The sequence below is a fragment of the Monodelphis domestica genome, chromosome 5 (genome assembly GCF_027887165.1).
Source record: "Monodelphis domestica isolate mMonDom1 chromosome 5, mMonDom1.pri, whole genome shotgun sequence".
NCBI classification, from domain to species: domain Eukaryota; kingdom Metazoa; phylum Chordata; class Mammalia; order Didelphimorphia; family Didelphidae; genus Monodelphis; species Monodelphis domestica.
This window is the reverse complement of record NC_077231.1, coordinates 186,206,569-186,215,369: the sequence shown is the minus strand read 5'-3', so window position 1 is coordinate 186,215,369 and position 8,801 is coordinate 186,206,569. Positions and strand designations below refer to the sequence as shown.

General features: G+C 38.6%; 1 pseudogene; it reads left to right on the top strand.

Annotated features, from left to right (window-relative positions):
- The first annotated feature begins 2,636 nt into the window (after nucleotides 1–2,636).
- On the top strand, nucleotides 2,637–3,286 carry LOC100014273 (iron-sulfur cluster assembly enzyme ISCU-like; annotated as a pseudogene).
- Nucleotides 3,287–8,801: the final 5,515 nt, after the last annotated feature.

Here is an 8,801-nt window from a genome sequence, read left to right as displayed (position 1 = left end):
CCCAACTGGGCTTCTCTCCTCATTCACTTGTGACCTCATCAGCATCTACGGTTAAAGTATTTCTGCCTAGGTGATTCTCAAATCGATTTACCTATATATCTAGCCCTGAACACCAAGCACATATCACAAACTGCCCATGAGACCTTTCAAATTCATCATGTCTAAAATTAAACTCATTACCATTTCCCCCTTTTGATACTTATTTATTTCTGTTATGGATACCATCCTCTTTCTAGTCCACTAAGGTTTACAGTCTTAGAGTCACCATCACCTCCCTGCTCTGTCTCTCCCCATATGGCCAATCATGAACAAGATTCTGCAAATGTATTGCAACTATATCCATGTGTAATTTATCTAAATAAGGTTTGGAGCCTTGGGAATAAAGGAAAAAATTCAGAAACTATAAAAACTTGTAAGGGTAAGTAAGAAGGGAAAATACTGAAGAGGAAAAAAATTTAAAGCTTACAAAGTTCCAAAAAGTTTATGTATTCTTTAAAAATTAAGGAAAGTAAATGTGACGTGATGAAATCAATATCCTTTATAAATTGGGATTAAGAGAAATAATATAATACATGTATCACATTAGATTGAAAAAACTTATAAAGTATCACATTTATTCAATAATTATTGTTTAGTGCATATACCAGGGAAATCATTGATTACACCAAATGGAGAAATTTTGAATGATTTAAGTTTACTTACCTTGAGAATAGACTTTCCAGGGATGTACACATAAATGATGAAGTTGATGCATGTCTTGCCAGAGGTGACCCAATATTTGGGAGTCTCCAAAGGAAAGTGTGAGAAATAAGAGATATTAACCAGCCTATCAAACTAAAGATGGACAGAGTCATTGCAACTCATTGTTGAATGTTGTAATATTTATTGGGAAAGGATGGGTAGGATATGAAAAATGGGAAAAAATGGGAGGTTTGTATGGGGGTATGGAGGAGTGAGGGGAGAGAGGGAATATTGCTTGGTGAGGCAAAGGAGAGAGATGCCCCCTGCTCAGAAGAAGCAGCAGGGGTCTGATAAGGACTGTTTGTCCTGAAATGACTGAACTGAAGTTCAACTCCCTCTATGACCAGAAAAGATAGTCCACTTATCTGACTACAAATTCAAATAATATAAAATTTAATAACCAGTTGGAATTGGAATTTTTTTTCTCAACTTCAGAGTTGAGGCCAGGCCCCAAGGCTGGCGGAGGGTTCTCCCACTCCTGTCTACTCTATATCAGTCCTGCGTTGTCTAATTCAGAATGTTAGCAGTAGACAAAAAAGCAAACAAGAACAGTTCTGACCTTCAGAAGTAATTGGGCCTAAATCTTTGGACTAAACCAAGAAGAGACACACCACTCCAGACTGGGCTGAACAAGCTCCTCTCTCATCCAACACCAGGAAGCAAGTCCAACCCCAGTTGGAAGGAAGTGCTAATCACAAGATCCAACTGCCACTCCCAGTTGCCCCTTCCCCCACAAACTGTCAGACTTGTTTCCTTTCTACAATGTCTATGAAACATGGACAATCTATCAGCTTCATGCCTGGAAATTGAATCACTTATATTTGAATTCTTTTAGGAAAATTCTGAAGATCACCCAGAAAGATGAGATACCAGAAACCAAGGTCCTTTCTCTAGCTGATCTGCCAGACATTCAAAGTCTACTGCAGACAGTTTAGCTCCAATGGGCGAGCCATTTTGTTAATCAAAAATATGTTTGCTTAAAAGATTATTTTACAGAGGACTTATACATGGCAAGCACTCACCTGGAAAATCAGAAAAAGCCATACAAGGATATCCTCAAGGTTTCTCAGAACTTTGGTATTGTGGAAAGGAAACTAGACTGATAGTTTGTGGGGGAAGGGGACAACTGGGAGTGGCAGTTGGGTCTTGTGACTAGCACTTCCTTCCTTCCAGGAGTGGCAGTGGGTTCTTGTGACTAGCACTTCCACTCTGCTGGGTTGGGACTTGCTTCCTGGTGGTGGAGGAGGTAGGAGCTTATTCAGCCCTGTCTGGAGCGGCATGCTCTTCTTGGTTCAGCCGGAAATCACAGGCTTGTGAAAGTTAGACCAGTTCTTGTTTGCTTTCTACCTACTGCTAAGATTCTGAATTATACGAAACTGGACTGATATAGAGTAGACGGGAGTGGGATGAACCCTCCTCCAGCCTCTGGGGCCTGACCTCAGATCTGAAGCTGAGAAAAACTCCAATTCCAACTGGTTATTAAACTTTATATTATTTGAATTTGCAGTCAGATAAGTGGACTATCTTTTCTGGTCATAGAGAGAGCTGAACTTCAGTTCAGTCATTCTACAACAAACAATCCTTATTGGACCCCTGCTGTTTCCTCTCAGCAGGGGGCATCTCCCTCCTCTGCTTCATCAAGCAATATACCCTCTCTCCTCCATACCCTGCTACAAACCTCCCATTATCCCCATTTTTCCAATCCTATTTCCTTTCCCAATAAATATTACAGATTTTGGCAGAGCCAGTTAGGTTTTCCGACCTAGTTTGTCAAGAATTTGAAAAAATCAGGCCTGCATACATTTCAAAAGCCTGTGTGATTTGAGCTCCGCCCCCCAGGTTGTCAGCTGCATCTGCAGCCCTGTCCCCTCGGCAACTCCACCTTCTGACACAACATGGCAGTATTGGCAGCGAAAGCAGGAGTGGCGGGGTTGAGGCGGGCGGCCTCACCGATATGCCTGGGCACTCGGTGGCCTACCTGCCGGGAGCTCTCAGCCCCGGCCTGACTGTACCACAAGAAGGTAGTTGATCATTATGAAAATCCCAGAAATGTAGGGTCCTTTGACAAGACATCCAAGAATGTTGGCACTGGATTGGTTGGAGCAACAGCTTGTGGGGATGTTATGAAATTACAGATCCAAGTGGATGAAAAAGGGAAGATTGTGGATGCCAGATTCAAGACATTTGGCTGTGGCTCTGCCATTGCTTCGTGTTCCCTGGCAACTGAGTGGGTTAAAGGGAAAACGGTTGAAGAAGCCTTAACGATCAAAAATACTGACGTTGCCAAGGAGTTTTGCCTCCCTCCTATTAAGCTTCACTGCTCTATGCTTGCCGAAGATGCAATCAAGGCAGCCCTGGCCAACTACAGGCTGAAGCAGGACCCCCCTAAAAAAGAGGAGCCCAAGGAGAAGTGACCACTTGTGCCTTCCAGGCTCCACTGTGCGTCATGGGCTGGCCAAGCCATCCAGTCTTCCTTTACAGTGCAATCCATCTCACCTCAAAGGTTAGGTGACTCCTGTACCCCAATAAAAGATCTATGTAATAATCACACACAATGTCCTCCTGTTCTCATAGCAGCTCTCATTGAATATCCAGGAAAGGCACAGCTTGTGTTCCATCTTCCAACTTATTTCTGTACCAGTCGCCCCCTCAAGGCCTGCTGTAGCTGTGTATTGTGAATTGTGTGACCTGTATTGCCTTGTCTGTTCCCAAAATGCAAACAAATGATGGAACCCCAACATGCCTTTCATCCGAAGGGTGAATTTCATTGAGTAGCACTTAATTTCACCTGAGTCGGGTGTGGGGAAAAAAGTTAATTATTAGAGATTGCCTTGGTATAACTATTTGAGAGAACCAATTATTGTACATAAAGCAGATCTTAATATATATATATATATATATATATATAAATGTGACATAATAAAACTATAAGAATTAATCCGTAAAAAAAAAAAGCCTGTGTGATTGTGAAAAGTAACCATTTTGAGAACAGTGCTGAGTAAACTAATCTGCCTAGTGATACCATGCCCAAAAGAAGCCACTCCTCCTGAAGGGAGGAGGTGACTCTTAAAGGGCCAGACTTAAAAATATTTTTCTGTTACAAAAGGCTTTTCAAGATACAAGATGTCAAAGAAACTATTACTTGCCATGGGTTATCTAGCCTGGATTGGATATTTCTTGTATATGTTTTACAACTTATTTTTTGTCACAATTCCAGATTATATTTATTTTCTGCTTAGCATCTATGAAACTTTGCAATGGCTGAATATAAGTATGTATCGCTTGATTTCATTCATTCCCACATATGCTGGAGCATTATTCCTCGTAACCCAATTATACTATGCCCTAAAAAAAGGTGTGCATCTAATTTTTGGGGAAAAAAGCAAAGGATAATGAAATGACTGTGACGATTTTAGCTATGAAGGAGGAGATAATGCAAATAAAGGAAATGATGAAGCAACTGAAGGAAGAGAAACAATGTGGCAAAGGTATTAATACACAACAAGACATACCTAAAAATAACAATGTAGTTCAGCAAGAAAATACAGATGGGGCTGAAGGTGGAATACCAATATTGCCACTAAGAGATCAAACAATCCTACAACCAGATAGTGGCATAATTCATATTAAAACACATAAGCCATTTACAATAGCTGACCTTGAAAGTATGAAAAAACAAATGCCTTCCTGGTTTTCAGAACTGATGAGATATTTAAAAGAATTTAAAAGAGCAATTAGGCTTTATGATCCAGATTTCCAGGACACTGAAATTCTTCTCTCAGAATTATTTTCAAAAAGGGAAAAACAGCAATTCATTGATGAAACAAGAAACAATCCAAATTTAACATCATGGCCAGAGGAAGGAACAGACTTCGAGTTATCTAATAATGAAAATCTACGTTATCTAAGAAAGGCCAGAGAAGACTTATTAGAGGCAATGAAAAGTTTTTCAAAAAGACCAGATACTTGGGGAAAATTTGAGAAATTGAGATAGGAAAGTGGAGAACATCCATCAAAGTTTCTTGATAGAGTGATTGAAGTAGCAGAGGATGTGCTTGGATTTGAAAATTTAACTGAACAAAATCTCCAACACATAAGGAGACAATTTGTGAAAGGCAGTAACACACCTATTAGATCATATTTTAAACTTCAGTGCCCAGATTGGGAAACACTAAGTCTGGAAGATTTAAGAAAAACTGCAACTTACATATTTTCAGGTCATAAAGAAATGCTAGAGGAAAAGGATGAAATAATAAAAGAGCTTAAAGTCAAGCTCAAGGAGGCAAATAGCTCAAGTAAATATAAAGAAATTGAAGAAATAAAAAATCTAGCCACTCTGCAATCATATCAAAGTAATCAAAGGAGAAATTTACCCAGATGTTTCTTCTGTGGAAAAATGGGTCACATGGTTCGAGACTGTTATTTAAAGGCACAAATATTCCAAGCTAATAACAAACAAAGGTCTTGGAAAAGCAATGTAAAATATAGCAGTAATAATATACAAACAAATACAAAATGTTGTGATTGTAATTGCAAGAAATCATTGCAAGCACCAAATTTAGAAACCATGAAGAGGTACATCCAATAAGGAGCAAAACCACGTTATTCGCAAGTAGTCTCAGGTGCTGCCAAACAAAGTCAGTTATGAAGCCAGGTACATGGGGTAACATTAAAAAGGAAAAATGGGAAAGGAAAAGGGAAAAATTAAAAGGAAGGAGACTGCATGCAAATAGAACTTAAGGTTGCAAAAGCACAAAATAAAACTAAAGAACAGATAGAGGAAGAACTCCAATTAGATAATGATGTAACAGAGATTAAAGAGAAAATTTTGCAACAGTGGAACAATCTACAAAGAAAGAGGAAGTAACAAAAGTGGCAACAGTCTGTAATACACAAACTGCAAATGAATTAAGCGAAGCACATGAGCTAACAACAGAAGGATCCAATGGGGAGGAAAATGCAATAACAGAAAACATTCAAATTAGCAAACCTCCTGGAGACAATGACTCTGAAAGCAGGGAAGATATTACAAAAGAAAATACCAATGACATAATAGAAAAGTCATCCTTAAATCCTTATGCAGAAGAATTCCAACCAATAGTAACTGCACAAGAAAAAGCAAACCCAAACATTGTTATGCCATCCTTAAGTCTCCATGATAATGCAATTCCCTTGCAAACTGATGGTGAATTGCAAAATGAATGTTCAAAGCAACAAGAAAAGTCTGAAGATGAAGAACAAAACTGGGATTTGAACAACATAGAAATAGAGGCACCTATGGTCCAAGTGTGCCAACAAAATGAGAACACAGAACCAAGGGTCATGATAAAAGTGGGTAATGAGATCTACCCAGCTCTTATTGATACAGGAGCAACTAAATCTGTTTTAAAAACATCTCCTGAAAACAGCCAAATCACAAGTTACATCCAAGTTAAAGAGCTTGCAAAAGACTTGGGAAATATAGAAATCACCAAGCAAGAGTCAATGCAAGACACGAATCACACAGAATCACTATATTCAATAATGTTTGATTCAGAAAATTAAGAAGACCAAGAACCTTATGAATATATCAAACCTTACAATAAAGATCATAATGCTTTACAAGAGGAGGAGAAGCATGATTTCATTAACAACTCAAATCAAGAACAAGAGATCCAGTCAGAAGAGTTAGTTAAGGAAATAAACTACACAATCTCATTAGAAGAAATGCTGGCAGCATTGGGAGTCAAGAATTACCAAGAACTTTGTGAAAAGTATGTGGAAGTGGATAAAGTGGATAGAGACACTAAATTTGCAGTACAAGAAAATCATATACCTGATCCAAAAACAAAAGGAAGAAGAAGGAAACAATGTAATGCTCCTATCACATCTTCCTTTCTCTGACGTAGAACTTCTCACAAACTAGACTGTCAATTAAGGAAATATATACGAGCTTTACAGACAAGAAGAGCAGAATTACATGAAATGGGCTTAATACAACAAACAGTACCCCTGGATTACAATTTGCAATATCAAACCAGGAGACATAGTATACTTAAAAAATTTCAATAGAAAATTGGCTACAGACATAAAATGGACTGGACCACATGAAGTATTGCTTACTACCCCAACAGCTATAAAAGTTGCAGGTAAAAACTCATGGTTTCACTGTTCCCACGTGAAACCAGAAAAAGTTCAACATCACTGTAACAGACACAGAAGATAATTAGACAAAGGATAGGGCTGAGAAACAAAAACAAAAACTGATTAACATAAAAAGTACACCACAAAGAAATAATAGTGAAACATAATGTTCGAGATAATTTCCCAGCCCAGAGGAAAAGCAACCCAGAGGAAAAGCAACCCAGAGGAAAAGCATCCCAGAGGAAAAGCAACCCAGAGGAAAAGCAACCCAGAGGAAAAGCATCCCAGAAGAAAAGATTTTAAACCAGCCCAGAGGAAAAGCATCAGGAAAAGATGCTAGAGACAAGAAACAAACAAACAAACAAACAAAAAAAAGCTGAAATGAACAGCTAAGACTTTGAACTTTGTAAATTTGTTTATATAAGAAGAGGACAGATCAAAAACAAGACTTATATGTAAGACTGAGTGTGTTGAAATAATAAAACAAAAGTAATTTCACATATTAGGGAAATAGCATGCCTCACTACATAACATGGAAGAAAGAAGAGATCCATCAGTCAACATGAGAAGTGGAAATCTGAAGAAACTTGATAAGTATTAATTCAACACAACACTATTAGACACAAAACACAAAATCACAAACTGACATATTGAGAGACTTTGTTTATATAAACAAGTGTCTGAAATTGTATTTATGCAAAATGTAAATATGTATATAGTTAGTTCCATAAGGTCTTAGGCAAACAGAAAGATCAAGAGATATTTCCATTTGACTGACATCATGATGTGGAACAATGTATATTGTTGTATTATATGTAAATAATTTCTATAAATAATGTATTAGTTTTAGTTAGCTTAGAGTAAGTAGTATTAGCATTAAGATTCAAATTTCTTGTAATAGTTTTGTTTAAAAATTTATTGTACTGAATTTATTGTAAAACCCCAAAACTACCCTTGCCCAAACTTTCCTGCTAAAATTTCCTTAGAGTAGATTTAGTAAATTGGTAACTATGTGGTATTGGTAAATATGTGGCTTTGGGAAGGTCACAACAAAAAAGGGGACGATTGTGGAAAGGAAACTAGACTGATAGTTTGTAGGGGAAGGGGCCAACTGGGAGTGGCAGTTGGGTCTTGTGACTAGCACTTCCTTCCTGCCAGGTGTGGCAGTGGGATCTTGTGACTAGCACTTCCACTCTGCCGGGTTGGGACTTGCTTCCTGGTGGTGGAGGAGGTAGGAGCTTATTCAGCCCTGTCTGGAGCGGCATGCTCTTCTTGGTTCAGCCAGAAGACATAGGCTTGTGAAGGTTAGACTGGTTCTTGTTTGCTTTCTACCTACTGCTAAGATTCTGAATTATACAAAACTGGACTGATATAGAGTAGACGGGAGTGGGATGAACCCTCCTCCAGCCTCTGGGGCCTGACCTCAGATCTGAAGCTGAGAAAAACTCCAATTCCAACTGGTTATTAAACTTTATATTATTTGAATTTGCAGTCAGATAAGTGGACTATCTTTTCTGGTCATAGAGAGAGCTGAGCTTCAGTTCAGTCATTCTACAATCAAAAATCCTTATCAGACCCCTGATGTTTCCTCTCAGTAGGGGGCATCTCCCTCCCTTGACTCACCAAGCAATATTCTCTCTCTCCCCTTAACTCCTCCATACCCCATACAAACCTCCCCAAATCCCCATTTTTCCAATCCCATTTTCTTTCCCAATAAATATTACAGTATTGATTATGAATCATGGGAGACACTGGCATAGGACCATCCAGCATGGTGTGCCCACATCAAAGATGTTATGTGCTATGAACCAAACAGAATTGCAGTGAGATGAACACATTTAAAGACATCTCCATCCCAAATGTTTATATGGACTAGATGTTCCTGGCCTGTGGTAGAACCTTCTGAGCTCATATTAGTCTGATCAGATTCAGTTGAA